This window comes from Lonchura striata, chromosome 3 (genome assembly GCF_050655825.1).
Source record: "Lonchura striata isolate lonStrDom1 chromosome 3, ASM5065582v1, whole genome shotgun sequence".
NCBI classification, from domain to species: Eukaryota; Metazoa; Chordata; class Aves; order Passeriformes; family Estrildidae; genus Lonchura; species Lonchura striata.
The window spans coordinates 19683046-19703755 of record NC_140705.1 but is presented as its reverse complement, the minus strand read 5'-3'; the positions used below and the strand labels follow the sequence as shown (position 1 = coordinate 19703755).

The window sequence follows — 20710 nt, the reverse complement described above, 5'->3', positions numbered from 1 at the left end:
TTCTTCAGTTCCTAGCCAAATACATGCTAACAAGTCTAAACTTTTACTGAAATATTAAATGAAACCTTTACTTTAGACTCCTATGTCTGTGTTGCTGCAATTATTTTAACATAAAGAAAAGGAAGGATGAAGGTCAGAAAAACAGTAATGATGGTGGTTAGCAGATTAGGGTATTAAATGATCTGTGAAGACTCAAGTGAGAGATGCAAAGGAGATGAATAACAAGGTATTACTGAAATGGTCTAGTTAAAACATCCTCCTGCCACCACATCCTGTTGTCACTGATGGTTTAATCAGTTCTGGAATGGTGTTAGAAGTGTGTCAGTTTCTTTGCTGTGCTTAAACAATATTCACTTCTATATTCTTCAAAAAAAATCTGTTCTTCTGTAAGCATCTCTCTTTCTCTGCTAATCAGTGTAATGTTGACTAGCAAAGAAAGGAGAGATGAATGCTTAGATCTGCAATGCCTCATGGTAGTGATAGGCATAAAATACAAATAATTTAGAGAAAATATTATGTACAGCTAGAGGGAGGAAGAAGTGACTAAGCCTGAGCAGATGCAAGGATTTTCCTATTTTATTCCTGTAGACTGTATGAGAAGAGACCTGGATCCAAAGTAGGATTCTGACCTGATCTGTGCAATATCACAGGTTAGGTCCTACAGTCTCATCCATGATCTGTCCATGAATGCAGTGCCCGGCTAAATTCAGTCTCAACAACTACAGGTTTTATGTATGGACCTAAGATACTTTTAAGCATTTTTATGACTCCAAAGTAATAAAAAAATAAATCGTTACATCAAAAGTTAGATTCAGGGTAATTTTATTGTTTGTTAGCATGCTTTTCTTTCTCTATTGATCTGCAGCTCCACATTACCTCTGAACTTACTATGTGTGACTATTTTACACATCAGATACTATGTTCTGATGTTCTCTCTGTTACCCCAAAACTATTTTTGTCTGGCTTCAGGTTTGCATTTCTTTAACTGACCATGGTTGAGTTGTTCATGACTTTGGACCCTCTGGTGCCAAGTCTGTGCTCCACCTCTTATTGCCCCATGCTCATACTGCCCTGTACCATATGTGGTGCTTTCACTTCTGAAAGCCTGTGCAGTCACCTCAGGTTTCTAGTTCTTGCCTTATTGTCATAGCCACGCTGCTAAAAAGAAGAATGGTTGAGCAGGGTGATTCTTTACTCTGTTCTCATGAGACCCCACTTGGACTGCTGTGTCCAGGCCAAGAAAGACTTGGACCCATCCAGAGGATGGTACCAAAATAGTCAGAGGGCTGTGACATCTCTCATGTGAGGAAAGCCTGAGAGAGTTGGAGAAGAAAAGGCTCTGGGGAGACCTTAAGACCTTTTTGTAGTCTTTCACTATATGAAGGATGCTTATTAGAAAGATGAGACAGACTTTTTTACAGGGATATGTTTAGAATAGATACAAAGAAAAATTTTTTCATTGTGATGGTGATGAGACACTGGAAGAGGGTGAGGTACTGCAATAGGTTGCCCTGAGGAGTTGTGGACGCCCTGTCTCTGGAGGTGTTTAAGGCCAGGCTGGATGGGGCTCTAAGCAACTTGAATAATAATCCTGACCATGGCAGGAAGGTTGGAAATTTAAGGTCACTTCCAATCCAAGTGTTTCTATGATTCTGTTGTATTAGTCATAAATATTTAATTCTACATAGGATAAATCTTTGTTATTCTGGCAATATTTGTAGTTCTGGCATTCAGAACTACAGTTGTACTCTGCACAGATAAGCAAAAGTAAATCACATTACATATAGACAACTAGCCAGCTAAGGAAATTCCAGTCACAGGTAAACTGTGTAAACCAAAGTTCACACAAATCAGACTAAGGAAACCTCAGTTCTGGGGCTTTGAAAACTCTATACAAAGATTATATCCTGTTACTAGCAGTGGCAATACCACTGCCAGAGTTACAGCTCTGCACAGCAATTAGGAGCTGTTTGGCATCTTGTCATAGGAGTCATAAGAGAAAACTAAGTTTGTGGAAGTGACTCCTGAAATGTGCTAATGCTCCCACAAGGTCTATAGCTCCTCTGTGGCTTTTTACTCTGGGGTGGTTTCTGAGTATTTTCACAGGCATCAGTGGTGCAAGCAATAAGAGTTAAGACATTGAAAATGGTTGATAAAATAAAATCCAGGCTTAAACATAACTGAGATACTCTCACTGTCACCACCTGAGGCATAACCTGTCAGCTATGATTCAGGTTTAAAACCAGCCATATATGTGAGGTGAACAGCTCTGTTTAAATTCTCCTGGAGTAACAAAAAAGCATTTTCATGATAGTAGTGTTTTCTTCACTTTATAATAGTAGCAGTCAAATCTACAAGGCTGTTTGTGTTTCTAGGTCTCTTCTGTTTTTACTTAATTTTTTTTCTTTCTAAACAGGAATATTCTTTAACTCTATATGAAAGTAAACAACCCACACAGTGTTTCTATTTCTTAAACACTTAATTTAGATTTAGAATATAGTATTTCCCTCTCTCTCTTCCCTGAACACCTGTAATTGTCTCAGGAGATGGTGTAGACAGAGCTGGTATGCCAGGCTTTCCAGCAGCTTTTCTGTCCTGTTTGGAGAGATGGCAAATTAGCTCTTTTGGCGATTTTGATACCAGTGGTAACCCCACACTCATGGAGAAGTTGATTTTCTGCCTTTTAGTACACTGAGATCATGATATTAAAGGGTTTGTTTGTCAAAAATTACTGCACTCTCAGAAGTATATGAACAATTCTGTGCTGTCTTTATCAAAGGTACCCTGACTCAAACTATAAATTTGTCAGCAATTTTCCCCTCTTATACAAGATAAAAATTGAAGTGGAATGTGAAGCAGTAGCTAAATAGTTTACATGGAAGAGAATGGGGAAGCTGGTGGTGTTTGGGATATTGAGTCTAGGTGTTCCAGAGCAACGTGCTCTGGAGAGGTGAGAACCAGGTAAACAAGAAGACTGCAGAGAAACTTTGGTTAAGTGAGATTTTCATTTTACTGCAGTTTTTTTTGGTGCAAATTTTGTGCAAATTTGTATCAAAATTGTGCAAATTTACATCCAAAATTCAAAACATGAGACAAAGGTCAGTCTAAACCCATATTTTATCTGTATGACTTGGAGTGTAAATAACTGCAAACAGAAAATTTAACAGCAAAACTACCAGATTTCCAAGACAACAAGTAGTGATCTTTTGGTTTTTAAACAACAAAACAGCAGCTAAGTCCCACTCTATTACTTCAAAGTTGTCCAAATTAAGCACAACAAATGGTGTGACTCTTCATACCTAAACCACGCATATTGAAAAAGAATTAACCTGCAATAGTGTTGATATACCTGCACTTGCGCTATGTTTTTTCCTTGTATCTCTCAAGCTGATAGGTATTTTGTGTGGTAGCCTGAACTCCCTAGTTGTATGAAATATGCATCAAGATACTTCTTCAGATTCTTATTCTCTTCAAAATGTCTTTCCCTTTGTTTCACAGTCAATGTGCAGAACAAAGCAGGCAGTCATTCAGAGGGAATTATGGACATTCCAGTTATTCCTGTGGCTTAAGGCTTTGTTTTGTGTTTAAATTATCTGTACTCCTTGGCTATTAGATGCTGCTTAATAAGTCAAAGAAGCAAGTTTTAGGTCATATCAGGTAGTCCCAAAAATTCTATTGCTTGAGAATGATAGTGCAATATTACAGTCTGAAGGTGAAATAAATGTATTTTTCCTTATTAACCAATTGAAGGGAACAGAGAGGCTAAGACTATGACCAAGGCTGTCCATGATTTACACAGTCCAAACCTTACTGTAGTAACCTTTGACCAGAAAACTGATGGGACTCTTGGCAGGAGATCTATGTCATTGCAAGTGCACATGGGCATAGCTAAGATAACATTGTTTGTAAATGGCTGAACAAAAGATTTTGTACATCACGAAGTACAGTTTGCTGTAGAAAAGTAGGCAATCCTCCATCAAAGCCTCTGCTAAGGTGTTTGGGTTTTTTTGCACTGTGTCAGTGTCATCATTTTTTTCAATAAGCAATGGGTTTAAACGGCTCAACATAATCCTTTCATAATTCTCAGGCACTCAATTTTGCTCAAGAAGGAGAGGAAAGGAGAAATTAGGAACTGAGACTGAAAAGTCTGTTCCGTGGAGATGCAGTATGATTGCTGTATTCCCAAAACTTTTGAAAGGAATTTTTGACTAGCAGCTATGACATAAATTCTCAAGGTAGTGAGCAAGATAGCTTCTAATTTACTCTTGTCCTTGGGCACTGATTTTGATCACTGAGTGCTGGTTTGAGAGAAAAAGATATATATAAGATTTTATTTTGAATATGATTTTCTGATTTCAGGTATGAAATGAGAATCCACTTTCTGTTTATGCATACATTAAATCCTTCACATGTTAATTGCATGCTATGTAAAGAATTAGCCATGAAATACTGTAAGCAACCAATTCTATAGCTCTGACATGTCTTTATATATCCCTCTTAATTGGGGCTTTGTTCTGAGAGATAATTGTCTAGATAGGTACATGTCTGTCCCTATAGACCTGCTGCACATTCTGTGAGTGGGATATTCCTCTCCAAACATGAATAAATGCTGCAGTAGAATGTCAGCCTTCAATGGAAGATGACCTTTCAACTCCATTTGGACCTGTCAAGGTTATGCTGAGGTAGTACAAAATTCTTTTTTTGCCATGAGTCACAGGACCTCCTTCAGTCAATTTTTTTTTTTTTTTTTTTTTTGTGTGGTGAATGTAATGTTGTCTGTGTGTCCAATGAAAAATTGTATACTTCCTTCTTATTTTCCAGCTCTTTGAATTGAGGTGAAGGCACCTTCTCTATGTCTTTAACTTCTGTACAAGCTGCAGAACTTTGTTCAGAGGTACTTGGAAACAAAGAGATTGTGTGCTATTAAAATGAAGGTTCTGTTCATTTCCTTAGGCATAGCTTTGGGCATTAAAGATGACTTAATATTTTTACTCTATTCACTAGTTTGTCCATGGTACAACATGGATGAATGTCATGAATATCATTGCATGAATATCAGTAGGCCTTAAACAAAAGTTGTAATTCAATTCTGTGTACAAAACAAAAGTGTATCCAAAGACTTGTTTAGAAATGGCAGCAGAAATAGAATAAGTTTATAATCCTTTATCTTACTTTTAAATCATTTGATGAACAACTGAGAGAGATTTGGGCACTTTTGCCTTGAAGCACTAACATTCTAACCCTATAGAGGGAAACCCTCAAAGTGGAAGCTAATTGAATTCAGCTCAGTGGCACTTTGTGACCTGTAGATACCAGCAAGCTTTATACTTACCCAAAGTCTTAATATTTTGTAGGTTGTAGGCTGTGACAGTCACACATGCCTTTTGCAAAGCTCCTCTTAATGCAAGGAGATAGAAATGCTCAAAATTCACTTGAATTTCAGTGATATATCCATAGGGATTTTGTCACCAGGACAATGTTCTTTAGCTACTTTTCTTTGGCATGACTGGCACAGAGGTAGGTGCCCTTAACATTTGGTAATGTCACCACTGCTTTTCAGAGAATCCATAGTAAAAACTGTTCAATGTAAGGTTGTGGCATTCACATTCTCTGGACAGAAAGACATAATTCTGTCTCTCAGGAGAAGCACAGAGAGAAGAAGAGAAAACAATCTTTATCTCTTCCCCTTTGTGTTCCCCATGTGGAATTTGGTACGGAGATTGTTTACCTGGAGTGATTGTTTGATTGGGTTCTGGTGAAGCTTGTTTGGGTTCAATGATCAATCAGATCCAGCTGTGTCTCAGACTCGGCAGGCAGTCACGAGTTTCTTAGTAGTTGATAGGTAAGTAAGAAGTATGTATGTAGAATAGGATAATCTCTCTTTAAATCGTATATTAATGTATTCTAGTATAGTTTTAATAGATCCTTCAGCCTTTTGATCTGGAGCCAGACATCATCATTTCTTCGCAGATGGGGTTGCCTTTTTTACTATATAAGGTGAACAAGGAATGCTGTAGGGATGCTGTATTTTATTCTCAAAGTGAGATAGACTGGCAGAACAGGAACAAGTTTATTGCAACACTTGGAAAGGCACAGAGGTGCCAGCTCTTAATCAAGTGTAGCAAATATAGGCCAGGAAGGTGTTGGAACGCAGAATGTCTCTCAGACATTTTTAGAGGTTCCAGGCCTTGGTCAGAAGCATTTTAGACCCTGGCAGGCAGCTGGAAACAGCTTTGATTTTGAGTTTGAGCCATGGAATGAGTTACCAACTTTGGAGGTAGAACAAACAGTCACAAAGGGTTAGATAGCATAGTAAAAGTAGTTACAAAGCAGAGGGGAAATTTTTTTAGTATTGTACAGGGGGGGTTTAGCACCTGTACAGGGGGGTTTTTACTTTATACATGGGGGTCAGAAGTTCTAAGATGGAGGAAAGTGGCTGATCCTGTTCTTCCTCCTTCTTCTTCCTTGCCTCCATGTTCTTGGTGATGCTGGCAATTATGGATTGGTTAAGAGTAGAAAAGCACTTTGTAATATAGGTAGTAGGTATTGGGGGAAAACTATAAACATGTAATACGTAATATATCATATAAAAGATAGCAGCAGCCCTGGGCAGGGGGAGAGAAGAAGCAGACAGCAGACAGAGAGGATGTCAGGGTGTGTGTGTGCCTCTGCCTGGGCCGCTGACCAAGCAGCCGCAGCCTGAGGAGACAATCTTTTAGATAACTCACAATAAACTGCCTTGAGACTGAACAGCAAGAGCCTGGGCAGTTTTTCTTTGGAAGCACGGGTTGGAGGAGAGACTTTACCACCACACGAGACCCCAGACCAAGCCGGGGGTTCTCACAGGAAGGGAACTGGCAAACAGAAAGACCAAAGAGTGAAAGGCACAAGCCAAACAAAACAATGAAGTGGCCTGGGCAAGTATGCCCAGGCAGTATCCTCCAGGGAAAGGACAAGAAACATCCATATGTTCCTAAGTGGGATGATATCTAGTTGACAGAAGCTTTTTTTGGATGTTTTTGAGGAAATCTGCATCCATATGTAATGCCTGAGTCTTGTTACACTATACTGTCTGTATGATATGTTTAGGAGTAGTCTTGATTCAGACATGGCCTTACTTATTTCAGGGCTTTTTGGGATTTAGCCTCTCTGGCTGTTGGGGCTCCTTGAGCATTTTATGGGCTTTTTATACCAGCCAGTTTAGCCCCACTATAGAAATGAAACATCATCTTCTGTCCCAAGTTTTTTTGTCATGTTTTTACTGTATAAGTAAAATCATCCTGCACCCCAAGCAGTACATTTAAGTCAAACTGCCCCTTAAACATAATGGCTGAGTGCAGTGCAAATATGACTCTTTAGGTCCTGCCATGCCTGGTTTATGATTATCATATCCCCATTTCAGCAGCTGGGCTACATTTTTTGCTTTTCTAAAATGCTGTATGCATTGTGTTGGACCTGAAGTGCATTTCTTAGTTGAATTAATCTGTACTCTGCCTTTTGTGTCTCATTCCTTCCTAACGTTGGTAAGTACCTGAAGCACACATCCTGCATTTAGCATCCTTGGAACAGGTTAGAGGTAATTGGATTTTGTTGTGTGTCCTGTCAAGGTGGCACATGAAGATGTAAGAATATTTTGTCTCTCCTGACATGGTGGTACAGGTCTAATCAGTGTCTATCTGTTAGTTAGAATATGTGCTATAGAATGGGTCTTGAAAAAGGAGTGAGGAAGAAAATGGGAAAAATCTGAATCATTCTCTGAAAGTGCCAGTCGTTCTCTACTGATGAGGGAGATGAGGTTTTAGAAGTTGTTGTTAAGTACCATTACTGTGAGGGAAGGATTCAAGTCCTGGAATCCACTAAAACAAAAATGTTTGTATGTATGTGACCACAAGGGAGTAAAGAAATGTATGTGTAAGTGTATGCGTATGTGTTTTCTTGTATGGCAGGTGGGATATGACATTCCATAAGTTTCACATAGCCTTAGGGAGAAAAGAATCTGTGAAGTTGCTGAAGTTTCACACTAAGAAAATACCTTTTATTGTGCTACTTTGGAGCCTATCTGTCCATTTCTGAATCTGTAGCATTCACAGAAGTTGCAGGCTTGAAGCTCCTCAAAGTTACAAGAAAATTATTCTTCTCCATTATCACAGAAATACATGCAACAGGAGATTTATTAAAACAAATTGTAAAAGTCAGTCAAAATCATAGAAATTATCAGTTCATCACTGTAATTATGATCCAGAGCAAAGCAACTTTTAACCATATATCAGAATTTGATCAAAAGTAAATTCATGGCAGAATGAAAGAAGATAAAGGTAGCTTAGATTTCTTATTTCCACGTACATAATATTTACAGCTGCTGTTAAAATAAGACTTTTACTGTGCCAAGGAGAGAGTCTTTCAGCAAAGCAAAATTCATTTTGTGTATGACCTTTAAAAGTCATCAGTTTCACATGACCTCCTCACATACAATGTAGTAGCTCTTTTCAGGCAGTAATGAACTGTCTGCTCTAATACTTTCAGATAAAGCAGAAGTTAAAGATATAAATGTGGAGAAAATAAGCTCCTAGGCTTATCTCATTGTCTTCATCCTTTGAACACCATCAGACCTGCAAAACAATCTAACTTAATACAGCCCCAGACTGAAGTTATCAAGGCACCAGAAGCAGAATGCCTTGCATCTTTCATATAAGTAAAATGTGTGGCAAAACCTAACTTGTAACTATGTCAAAGTGTGATAAATTCTTTTTAAATTTGGCAATGATGAGAGAATAGATTTTAAATTTAAAAGTGCTGTACTACAGCTAGTTACTTCCTGTCAATATTAATATTAAAGAACAGTAAGCTAACCCAGTATTTATGTGACTGGAGAGACACATTTGGTGCAAGATAAAGTATAGTATTATTTCAATTAATGAGACCATCAGTTTTTAAAATCCTCTTGAAAATGCTGAAGAGGGTATTTTGATATGCATCACTTTAATAAAACATTGTTAATGCTGTATGACTTCAATGATAAAATCTCTTCACCAGTGTAGAGAAACCATTTCTGGAATAGCAGAATGTTAAATTGAAAAGAGAAGGTCTGTGAAAATACTGTGAGGGGGAAAACAAATTTTTTAAAAATAAGAGGGTTGGGATAAGGGGCTTACATTATTTACTCTATTCCTGAGAGTTTAGAAAGATACAGGTTTACAGTTTTTCCAGGCTGTAGGTATTTGAAGATAAACTGAAGTTGAATTGTTTCAGTTCATTATAATTGTTTTGAGGAGCACTGAGAATAGTCTATAGAACAGCACAGAAGAGTGCAAAAAATGTTATAAATTGCTGTTAGTCTAATTCCCTTAAAAATAAGAACTCTCTAGATATCTCTAGTAGAAGTTTTCTTAAAAATATTTTTTCTAAAACCTTACTACATAATTTCTACAATTAATAATTGCACTCACTTTGTGCTATTTTAAAAAGATATTAATTTTTATCTCTTGTGGTTTTTGTTTAAATATGTAGTTTAAAATATTAGTTGCACATTAAACTGATAATGTAGTTAACTTACATTGGTGTTTTCTGTTTAGTTCATTTGGGATTTCTCATATCTGTAAACCCAAAATGATAAACCAGCGAATGAAACTGTTTAATATCTTTGGTCCAATTTTTATTTTTCAAGTCTGAAAAGGTTTTGCCCATTATTTCACAAAGAACAGTGAAGAAACTTGCCAAAATTGGAAGTTTTGATAAGAAATCGACTGTTCATATTAAATAATTGAAGACAAAAGATGGATGGGTGATGGCTGAAAATTGTTGGTCATCCTCCCAGCAGCAAAGTGTTGAAGTTGGAGGGCACCTCCTGTGTTTCATTTTATGCTCTTTGCCTTTTGAACCTCTCACTGTTTCTGTAACAGCAGTTTTAACCTCCTAATAAAACTTTTTACTCATCAAAATCCCCTAAAAATATTTATAGACTAGGCTAAAATATTATTTGGTAGAACTTGGATAGACGGTGGTGAATAGGACTGTGAACTGCAAATGTAGCCTCTCGATTCCTCCATTCCTGAAACAAGGATTGTATAATTTGCTCTATTCTTAGAGTAAAATGGCCAAGTCTAAGTCTGTGGGGAAGTTTTATGTGAATTCAGCTGTTAGAGTTCAGTGAAAAAAGTGTGGACTTAAAGTTCCTATCATTAATGTTTTTACTGACATTGCGTGAATGATGAAGAAAAGACATCCTAATTTATCTCCTGCCCAGAGATCTCCTGCCAAGTGTCACACAAGGGTTTCCTATAGCATTGGGCAGCTGTGTGGACTCCAGAAATAAATATATTTAATTGGAAAGTTTTGAGATTTTAGGAGTTCTCTAAAGTTTCAGTGTAACACACATTTATCTTATTTCTAAATTAGACTCCAGTTATGTTTCAAATTTTTATTCAAGTCCCATGCCATTATTAGAACTACTGAAAATCCATCTTGGAAAAAAGAAACCCTTCAGGAATGGCAGTAGTCCATATTCTCTTTTAAAGTTAGTGTTAAAACCTTTTTTTCTTCCATTTAATTAAATGCAAATGAATAATGAAAAAAGTAGCTTGAACTTTTTTTTTTTTTTTAATTTAAAGCAGTTGGGAGCAGAATTGTGTTTATAATTGTGTTTATGGCCAATACATATATATAAAGATTGAATACAGTGCAGCTACGTGACATGGTTTTGCTTGAAGAGATTACTGTAATATCAGTGTTTGTAGCAAACAGAGCCAGCAGAAGCCTTCTAGATTTTAAACCTACTGCTATAGTTACTAACTGCAGTTGTAATCTTTTTCATAATGCCACCTTTTTGAGACTTAAGTTGATTTGAACTCAACTTGACTATCTTGTTTTGTCTTGTGACCCTCCTACACTGCTGTTTAATTTTTCCTATTACTTTCTTCCTAAAATTATTAATTGCTAATTCATTCCCATATATTCTGAAGTCTTGTTCTTTATTTTAAACAGCTATTCTCCATTCATGATATATATTCTTAGATGTATTTTTAGAGAGCAATCAGGTATTCTGGAATTAGTACTTTTAAAATAGATATCACACTAATTGATTGCCTTCCTATTTCATGCAAATCTTACAGGCTCAAGGCCCCTCTCAAGCCTGGACTACTAAATGAGATTTTCTCTTTCATTTACAGGTTGTTCTCTTTTTTCCTGATCCTATACCCTGTAGGATCAGCTGCTCAACAGCATATAGGCAGAGAAGATGAAGGTAGGAGTATTCAGAGATTCCTTGCTGGCAAGGGTTACACAGTTAGTTACTTACCTATTACAGCTATAATCCTATTGCTTTATGTTAAATCCTTCAGGAAAGTGCATGGGTCTTTTTGCCTTTATTTTTCATTGGTATTTGAAGAATACCAATTTGAAGAAGTATTTTGTTTATGTGAGTCTTGAGCTAATCTCATCCTCAACACCTGCATTAAATTGGATTCATTTCATAAAAAGCAAGCAAGAATCTAATCCTTTTCTGCTACAATTAGCTTCCAAAAGACATTGGAATACAAATAACATCAAATTGAATCCCTAGCTATTTACTAGAATTTCAATGTTGAATAAATTTCATTGACTTCTAAAGCACCCTTTCTTAGATCTTTACAAAGGACATGATGTACTTTTCCCTGCTCCTAAAAAGGAGAGGACAGTTTTAATTGTTGTATTAGAAGTTCCTGCAGCTGAAAGGATGATATCAGAGTGTAAATGGATAATGGCAAGCCAGGGACATGTTCTTTTGCTGGCAAGAGCAGAACTACTTATCAGACTTACGGAAAACAGACGGGCAGAACAAGATCTGAGCCAGACTCCCTCTGCCACCTTACTGATCATTTCACAAATGGTATTAAAGGTTCCTCATTGAATATGAGAAGAGTTTAGAAGGGTCTTAGATGGGAAATGTTCCCTATTTCCCATGTCTTCTCTGTGAAGCAAATGGGTCATAAGTGTAATTGCATTCTCTTGTCTGGATTCCTCACCTGCATTAAAAAAAAAAAAAAAGTCATCCATTGTCATTTGTGAATGAAGCTGAATCTACTTTGAGGGCATTGAAGCTGATAAGCAGGCAAGATCAAGATGGTGTTGCAAATCACTTTCTCCTGGAGTTCTTGGTTCAGTTTACTCTCCTTGTTTACCAGGAAAAGGTGTGAATAATTTCAGCTTTCAAAAAGGAAGTAACAGAACACTTTGCAAAGGTTCTTGCTGAACAACATATAGGAACTTAGCTAATAATGCCTGATATCAAAAGAGAGACGCTTAAATTAAGAAGACTGCTGTGATTGTATGGTACACGGAGTTACATTGCATTAAATATTGGGCACAGTTACTTCTTATCTTTGTGGAAGCATAGTTGCCTATACCCAAGAGGATCTGTGTCCATATCCTTTGTCAAATCTCTGCTTACTGTCTCTTTTTTATGTGTTTCTTCTAAACCAAAGGTCAGTGGGGCATCTTCATTTTAAGTTTCAAAGGATCAGAAGTATGAAGAAAACTCTGAACTATTGAGTGACTTGAAAGACAGGTCTATGACAGTTCAACAAAGTCAGTGAAGACTATGAAAACAAACAGCCTGCATTAATGCTTAGCATCACTGAACTGCTGACTCCTGGGCACCAAAGGGTTAATTAGCTTTTCTTATTACAGAACCATTGATTAAGGTTGGTTTTGGATTTTTTTTAAGAGGAGGAATTTTTGGTTTACTGCCAGCACTAGCAAAACTGTACAAGTAGACAAATGGCACTGGGATGGTATCTGTAGTCTGTGAGGGGAGAAGCTGCTTGCAACATACATTTTTATAACATGCTATAAAAGAAATGTGATTTGCACTTGCTGACACTGAACCCCTTTATCACAGCCAACCAGGTATTACAAAGCAAGTCATAGAGTGTGCTTTTGTGTGTTACACAGAATTTATATATACTTCCTTAGGTTTTATCTAATCTGGGAATTTAAATTGATAGAATGTGTGTTTGGAATCACCCATACACTCAATTTCCAAACATCTAGGGCTTTCTTTTCCTCTTTCCAGTCCCATTGGGCCATTAGATTTATTCTGTATGTGAGATTTAGAAACACTGGCTTTTGAGAAAAATAGGGTTGTAAATATTGTTGTCACAATTTTCGCTTTGAGGTTTTCAGTGAAGAAGCTGTTACTTTAGGAGAAATATTATGAAAGGAGTCTTCTTCTAAATTGTGTGCATTTTATCATGTTTTTCTGTTTCCTTCTGTGAGAAGCTTCTACCGTGTTTGGCAGAGACAATCCCTCAGATGGCTCTGAGGTTGGACATGCTGCTGGCCAAAGCTGGGCCAATTAGATATGTTGGTAATGACTCTGTGATGACATAGTTAAGAAGAAAATCAAAACAAATCTCCCGTGCTGGAGAGGATGCCTGAAGGAGGCTCTGATCCAGTGGGAGACCCAGTGGAGGGAGAGGGCCCTTGATTCCAGGCTGGAGCAGCCTGTCCTTGGAGGACTGATCCCGTGGAAGAGTGACACACGCTGCAGCAGATTTGGGGGGGCTGTGAGCCCATGGGAGGGGCTCACGTTGCAGCAATTTCAGGAGGGCTGCTGCTCATGAGATGGAGCCACATCAGAGAAGTATGGGGAGAGCTATCTCTTGTGGGAAGGACCCCACGGTGCATCAGGGGAAGGCTCTCCCCCTGAGCTGTGAGAGAAAGCACATGTGGCAAATGGTAAACTGACCAAAACCTCTTCTCCCTGTCTCCCTGGGAAGGAGGGAGGGGCTGGCAGGGGGAAAGGTGTTTTTAAGGGCTTATTTTACTTCTCAGTGCCCTGCTTTGATTATGTTTGTAATAAATTCACTTTATATGTGGCTAAGTTGAGGCTCTTTTGCTCTTGATGGTAATTGATAAGTGCTTTCTCTCAGTCCTTAACTCATAAAGACTTTATGTTTTCTCCCCTCTGTCGAGTTGTGGAGGTGAGTGAATGAGAGGCTTTTGTGGGTGCCTGGTATCTGGCCAGCATCAACCACAACACAGTTCTACTTAGTGAATGTGTCTGTTCCATGCTCCAGTTCTTCTGGTGTAATGTCTCAGCACATCAAAATTCAAATTCAGCACTCTGACAGACCCTTTTGTCATTTGTGGAATGAACTGGAAGACACCTGAGGCTGTATGGTCATTCTGGTCATTCAGCATTCCTCATGTGATTGTCATGTCCTTTATAGGGTCGGTCAGTACGATGTAGACCCGAGAAATGAGGGATGGAGAGCTGAGGGAGAATGAAATTAATTAAAAACTGTGCATTAGCTGGTCATAATCTTGGGGATGGAGAGTTGTGACTGCTTTGAATAGAAATTCAAAGATACTTGGAACTGGTAGTTCATGATTTATCCTTAAGTGTGGTTTGAGGACCAAAATTTTTATTGATTACTTGCAAGGCATACCCATGGAGACCAAGGTAATTTTAACAGTAAGTTCAGTGGGTCCAGAATCAGCTCTTAAGTGAATAAATAATTTTACTTTCAAACAAAGTCTCAACACTGAAAATATTCTAATGTCAAAGACTTGTATTCCTGTACCCATTAATATTCATTAAGAACTGAAAGAAACAAGTATAATGTTCCACTGGGATATGGCTTCTACTTTTTTTGTTCATACTAAAGTTTCTTTTAATATATTCTGAAAAGTCTTTGGTAACCTTTATGCTTTTTAGTTGTGTGCAATCTTTTACACTTCTTCCTCCACAGAAATCACTGTCTGCTTCTGAATGCATTTCTGTTGTTTTCTGTCATATTGCAGACCTCCTTTGTAGCTTGTTGAGACTGAGTGAATCTTCTGTTCATCTTGAATGAAAGCTGGTACAGAAAATTGGACACATTCACCAGGGTAATTGCATCTATTTGCAGTTCAGCTTTCAGCGGTTTTGTTGCAGTGAGAGAATTGAGATGTGGTGACACTGTTAGGCTTTTTGACACAAAGCTGGGTGAGACTCAAGTATGATGCCTTCAATTAATTTCTTATTCTGTGAAAAAGAGAACACCTGCAGAAAATATACTTGATTTCGCATCTACTATTATCTAGACTCATTGTCTTTTGATTCTGTTTTCTGTGCTAGAATGTTGCCTGCAATTATGATGTACTTATATTTGCTTTGAGTAGTTGTAAATGATCCCCGTGTGGGAATATTGTTATACACTAAGAAGTATATTGAAATACTATCTTGAAAAATATTAAGATACTCAGTAAATGTGGTGCTAAAGGTAATTTATAGATTGTTAAGTGTTTTTATTACAGGGCAATATCTAGAAATTATGGGCTAAATTTCTGATCTTCTGGATTTTTATTTAATTATTCTTTGAAAATATTGGTTCCAAAGTCTCTTGACTGATCTTAATTTCTCAAATGATTCTGTAACAAACACATGAGTGCACAAGTCATTAAGAAACCCCATTTTCATTCTCTATTCTCATGGAGTGAAAAAAGGACACTACCATATTTCTGCAAATATTTAAACAAAAGAGGTATTTATGATGTTTACACCGTCAGAAATAGATATGCTTTTCAAATTACTCTGATAGTGGCAGGTCATGTTTTGTAGGTGGAAAATTAGTTATTGAAAAATTTAAATCTTCAAATATAAAGCAGTGATGAAATCTTAAGTAAAGATCACATTTTCCACAATATTTTCTCAAGTCAATTGCATGAGTTTTCAAGCAAATGGATAGCATGAAATTTCAGGAACAAAAAAAAAAATGTATCATTTTTGATACAGAGCTCCAGCTCAGGTTTTGACTTGTATCTTTTAAATGATTGCTTTGAGAAGTCATATAAAGGACTTAATGAAGATCTCAGAGTAGCAGTGGTACTCTAAAATTCTAAAATATCTGAAGGCGAAAAATATTTACCTACTCACAGCAAGGTATTTATTGTGGCAATAAGAGAAATTTACATTAAACTGTTTGGAAGTCAATCAAGATGTTGACATTAATACAGTATAGGGTTTTTAGTTTTGAATAAAGCAATGTTCAGTGACAAATGTCTCTTTAATCCACAAGCTGTTCAGAACTAGTGATAACACAGGAAGCAATTGCAAGCCCTCGCTACCAAACTTCAGTCTTAGTGTCCTCCTGGCCCAATCAGTCTTTTACTGTTACGTGATGACAGAACTTTGTCAGAGGATAATGAAAGCTCACAGCTCGTTGACTGCAGCACATTTGCAAGAGATGAGAGATGCATCTTATTCTTCCTCAAGCTGCAGAGAAGGCTCCTCAGTGTGTTCAGAAACAGCTGTGTTACACAAAAGACACATCCAAAGGCAGGCACAGGTCCAGGCTGTGAATCTCTAACACAGAAATAAGACCACTCTAAGGGAGAGGAGAGCTTCAGACATGCCTCTGTCTTTGTAAATGTCTAGGTGTTAGGAGGATTGCTGAGACTTGCCTAATTTTTCACTCACTGAATAAAGAGCCAAAATGACTAAATATGGAGCTTAAGGATTTAATTCCCAGTCAGATGCTTAAAACTGTGGTATGACAGCACAGAAATTCCTTGTGAATTGAGGCCTCAGACTTGCATCATTCACAAAATTCCTAAGAGCTGCTTATTCTTATAGATTTCTATAAAAAACATATAATATTAATGTGTAATGTTACAACTTAAGAACATCAATTTTTGTCAAAGAAAATACACATGAAAATATATTTGGCACATTTATAAATTTTACATCCTAAAATACTTTATATATCTGGGATAATTCTGTAAGACGACTTGCCATTATTTTGCTGAGGGGAAAAAGCTTTCAAGACATGAAACGTGCCACATAGAACAAGATCTAGCAGTGATTAGGATAGGCCTGATGGCTGAGGCCTAAAAGGAACATGAATCTCCTTCCCTCCAAAAGGATAGGTTTGGAGCTCAGTATGAACCCCATTGATATTTTGTGGAGAGAATGAGAGGTAAATGAAGAGATTCCAGTGAGCAATTGTGGAACATGTTTATTTTACAGATATTAGGGATCTTTTGGGATTTCGGGTTATTTTTTGGTATACATTTCTGTTTAGAGAGTGAAGTGTGCTTAATGGGTGGTGAAAGGCTGATAGTTAAAAATGTATCATCACAAATGAAAGACTGAGTATGCTACTTGTGTTTAAATGTTCTGGAAGTTCATGGCCACTCTGTCTTAGCAGCATCCTAAAACCATATCCTTAAGAAAGGAAAAAGTAATAGGCCTTCTTGGCCCCCTCCCCTCCTGCCCAAGGAGGCAGGAGACCCATTCTGGCTCTGCCCAGGGCCCCCTGTTCCAGCTGCCAGTGCCAGCTGTGTTCCTTCCCCTCATGGCTGGATTTTCTGTATCTCACTGGCCTTTCTACAATATGACATCTGTGTATAAGAGGTGGTAGTACTCATTGCCTTTTAAAGATTTCAGCAGAGAATGAAGAAGTATTTATTTATTAAGCAAACATTTTAAAAAATTGTTAAACCAATTGATATACACAGAAAATTGTGAGACTTCTGGCTACAACGAAACACAGTTACGTGGCTTGTGCATTTTTTTTAAACAACATATAAGCTTTTGTTAATATGTCTTCTGATTACTGAAATGTATTTTCCTACTCTGTTATGTGATGCCCTTATCACAGGGAATTGTTTAAATGAAAAAACTTAGAAAGGAAACAACACCGAATTATGCTAGTTATGCAGGAAAATGTCTATGAATCTCATTTTTTGTCTCCTGGGAATGACTGCAGTCAGCTTAAGTAATGAAATTTTTAGGTTAATGGAGTGCCAGTGTAGGTCAAAAAGGTAGAACATGAAATTTTTTAAACTATTCAACTGTTTTTACGGGGAGCTTGACAATGTGATTTACAGGAAATTTCAACATAAATTAAAAGAAGATTAGCTCTGTAGAAGATATCTGTATTATAGTGTGAAAATGTACAGAGTAATTCTGTGTACATGTCAACGCTGTATGACTGAAGCAGAACTTGGCACACTTTTCATAGCGGTGTGGGCCTGTGTTTGAGCACAGCTGTGGGAGCCCTAACAAAAATTCACTTCCTTCACACTCTGCTTTAGAGATCTGGGTTGAAAAGGACTCATTTCCATGGAAGATATATTAATTACTTTGAGACTTGCATTGAAGAGACTCTTTAGGGACTGCTTATAGACAGAAAACCTCTTCTGTATGTGCTATTACCTGGCACTGAGGAGCTTGTATGAAATTTGGAGGTGCTTTTGTTACAGTGGACATCGACACCACTGCTTCTCAGTTTGCTTTCTAGTTTGTATTCTTTTGTTTCTGAAGAGAACCTGTTTATCTTGTGGTTTTTGTCATATTTCTAAAATCACTTTATCAAGCTCCATCCCATTCTGTGGTACTGGGGCCTCAGTGTCACAGTTAATTTGGTATTTTCCTGTTACTGCAGGATGTCTAGCAGAGCCAAATGTCTGGCTTGGTTTGTTGTGCTTTTTATCAGAGCCATCTGGGGACTTGCTGAAAAGGGAACTGTTGTGTTACAGTTATTGGCTGTATTCATGTTCTTGTGTGTGTATGTGCCTCTCCAAGTGTCAGAGCATTGTTTCATTTCCACTGGAGATGTTACCTGCTTTGATTGCTAAGAAAACACCTGCTTGTCTTGTATAGCAGCAATTTTGCCTCAAAGAGGCATGCCACACTTCTTCAAAAAGACTATCCTTCAATTAAAAAAAAAAAGTAGAAATACTTACAGAGATTTTTTTCAAGATGTTCACAATGCAGTTTCTATTAATTCTGAGTTGTCCAAACTACTCAACATACAGCTGTTGCAAATTAACTTCCTTGTTAAGACAAAATGTTATGTGAAGCATTGAAGTAAATTGCAGATGTATCAGATTAGGATCTTTTTGCTGTCAAGAAAAATAAAATATAATATCAGAAATTACATGAGAGCCTGCTTTTTTGTTGCTGTTTTGAGAAGGATACAAAGAAGTTAGATTATAGTAGTATCTGAGTTCTTAAGTGTACTTTGCATATTTAACTTGTTTGCTTTTCACTATTGATAAATGTGATTAGGCTTTTGGGGTTTTTGTGAATAAGCAAAAGTTGCTTTGTTGAGAACATGGTCTTTAACTACTAAAATGGCTAGCATCAAAATAGTGTCTCATTTTTTTATTATTCTTTGCATAGTGGAGAGCTAGTCTAAACACTTGTATTGTATTGATTTGCTTTTGTTTACAGTTACACATTTCTTTTAAGATGCATTCCTTGGCTGTCCTCTGGTTTGACTGATATGTTTTAAAAATGCTGTCAATAAACTGCTCCGGGAAATTCTACCTTATTTATTAAGAGCATCATAATGCAGCAGTTTACAAATCTACGTTTCTTGTGAAGGCTTAGGTGTCCTGAAGAGGCTGTGGAGTCCTTCCTCCTTGGAGACAGTCAAGAGCCATGTGGATGTGGTTCTCAGCAGCTGGTTCTGTGTGGCCCCACCTGAGCAAGGAGCTTGGACCAGATGGCCTCCACACATCCCTTCCAACCTCAGCCACTCTGTGATTCCATAATTCCATTCAGGCATCCCATGGTTGTGGGCTTGATTTAGACAAGAAAATCAGCTACACAACCCCCCAGACCAGGACAAAATTATTAAATGTCAACTATTTGGAAGCAAGTGATAAGATAAAAATGTCTAATGAAAAATTAGGAGTTTATTTCCTTAAATGTTTGGACTTGCATTGGCAGCTGGATCCCCTTTCTCTCTTGAGTGGGACAGTAGACTGACTCATGGAACAATATGCCACAAGAAAGCATCTTGTCTCTTGAAGAACTTTGATATAAAGGTTCTCAGAGGTTAAACTCATGCCCTAAATTTATTTTTGGTATAGACATGAATGAAAGGAAATGAATGACTGAATGAATGAAATGAAGATATATATTGTACCTGGAGAAAGGACTCTGTGCATTAAGTCTATTTTCTGATTGTCAGTTGGTCTAATAAAAGATATAACGTCTCTTGCCTCCTGTGTAGTTCAGTATGTTTCAGGATCTTTACATAGTTTCATAGCATTTCCTGTCAGTGAAGATATTTTCAGCTTTGCAGATGGACTAAATTTCATTTGACCTACAACTGAGCTGTGCAGTATCCAAACAGGTCCAAGTCTACTGTTCTGGAAAGAGCTTCAAATCAGTATTGATTACATACTTATGAAGACAAACGTTCTTTAAAAAGCACTACATTTAGCAATGTTTTGCATGATCATAATCAATTTTTTATCATAAAATTAGTATGTCACCTTACAGTGTAGCTGCATGTGTTATGATTTTATTATTTTAGTTATCTAATAATTAGACTGAATAACAATAGAAGTAGCAGTGCTGCATTTTTTCTTGTTAATATTGTTTTTCAACTGTGTGCTGTTGAACAATGAAATAATTTATCAGTAAAGAACAATTGCTCCTTTTTCAACATCCTTGTCTAGCCTCTGTTTTTGTATTAGGAATCTTGTAAGACTGCATGTTGTGGACAGTTGCTGTATTTGTTTCATGTTTTTATGCTGTGGAATGAAAACTAATCACAGATAGAGATTTATACCTGGATATTTCAGAATAAACACACAGCTATTTTTAATGCCAGTGTTCAGGTCACATGTATCTTAAAAAACATTATAATACTTTGTTTCTATGTCTTGTTATTCCCTTCAGAGGAGAAAATACAAGATCTTTGAAATGAAATGTGGTATCATTTTCATAAAC

The 20710-nt window shown here is 37.2% G+C and overlaps 1 long non-coding RNA gene across 1 annotated transcript; it reads left to right on the top strand.

The window, feature by feature from the left end:
- Positions 1-1927: 1927 nt before the first annotated feature.
- On the top strand, positions 1928-20089 carry LOC146767804 (uncharacterized). The gene is made up of 3 exons (XR_014953592.1): positions 1928-11239; positions 14782-14868; positions 19352-20089. It is a non-coding gene; the product is annotated as an uncharacterized LOC146767804 (long non-coding RNA).
- The last annotated feature ends 621 nt before the right edge of the window (positions 20090-20710 follow it).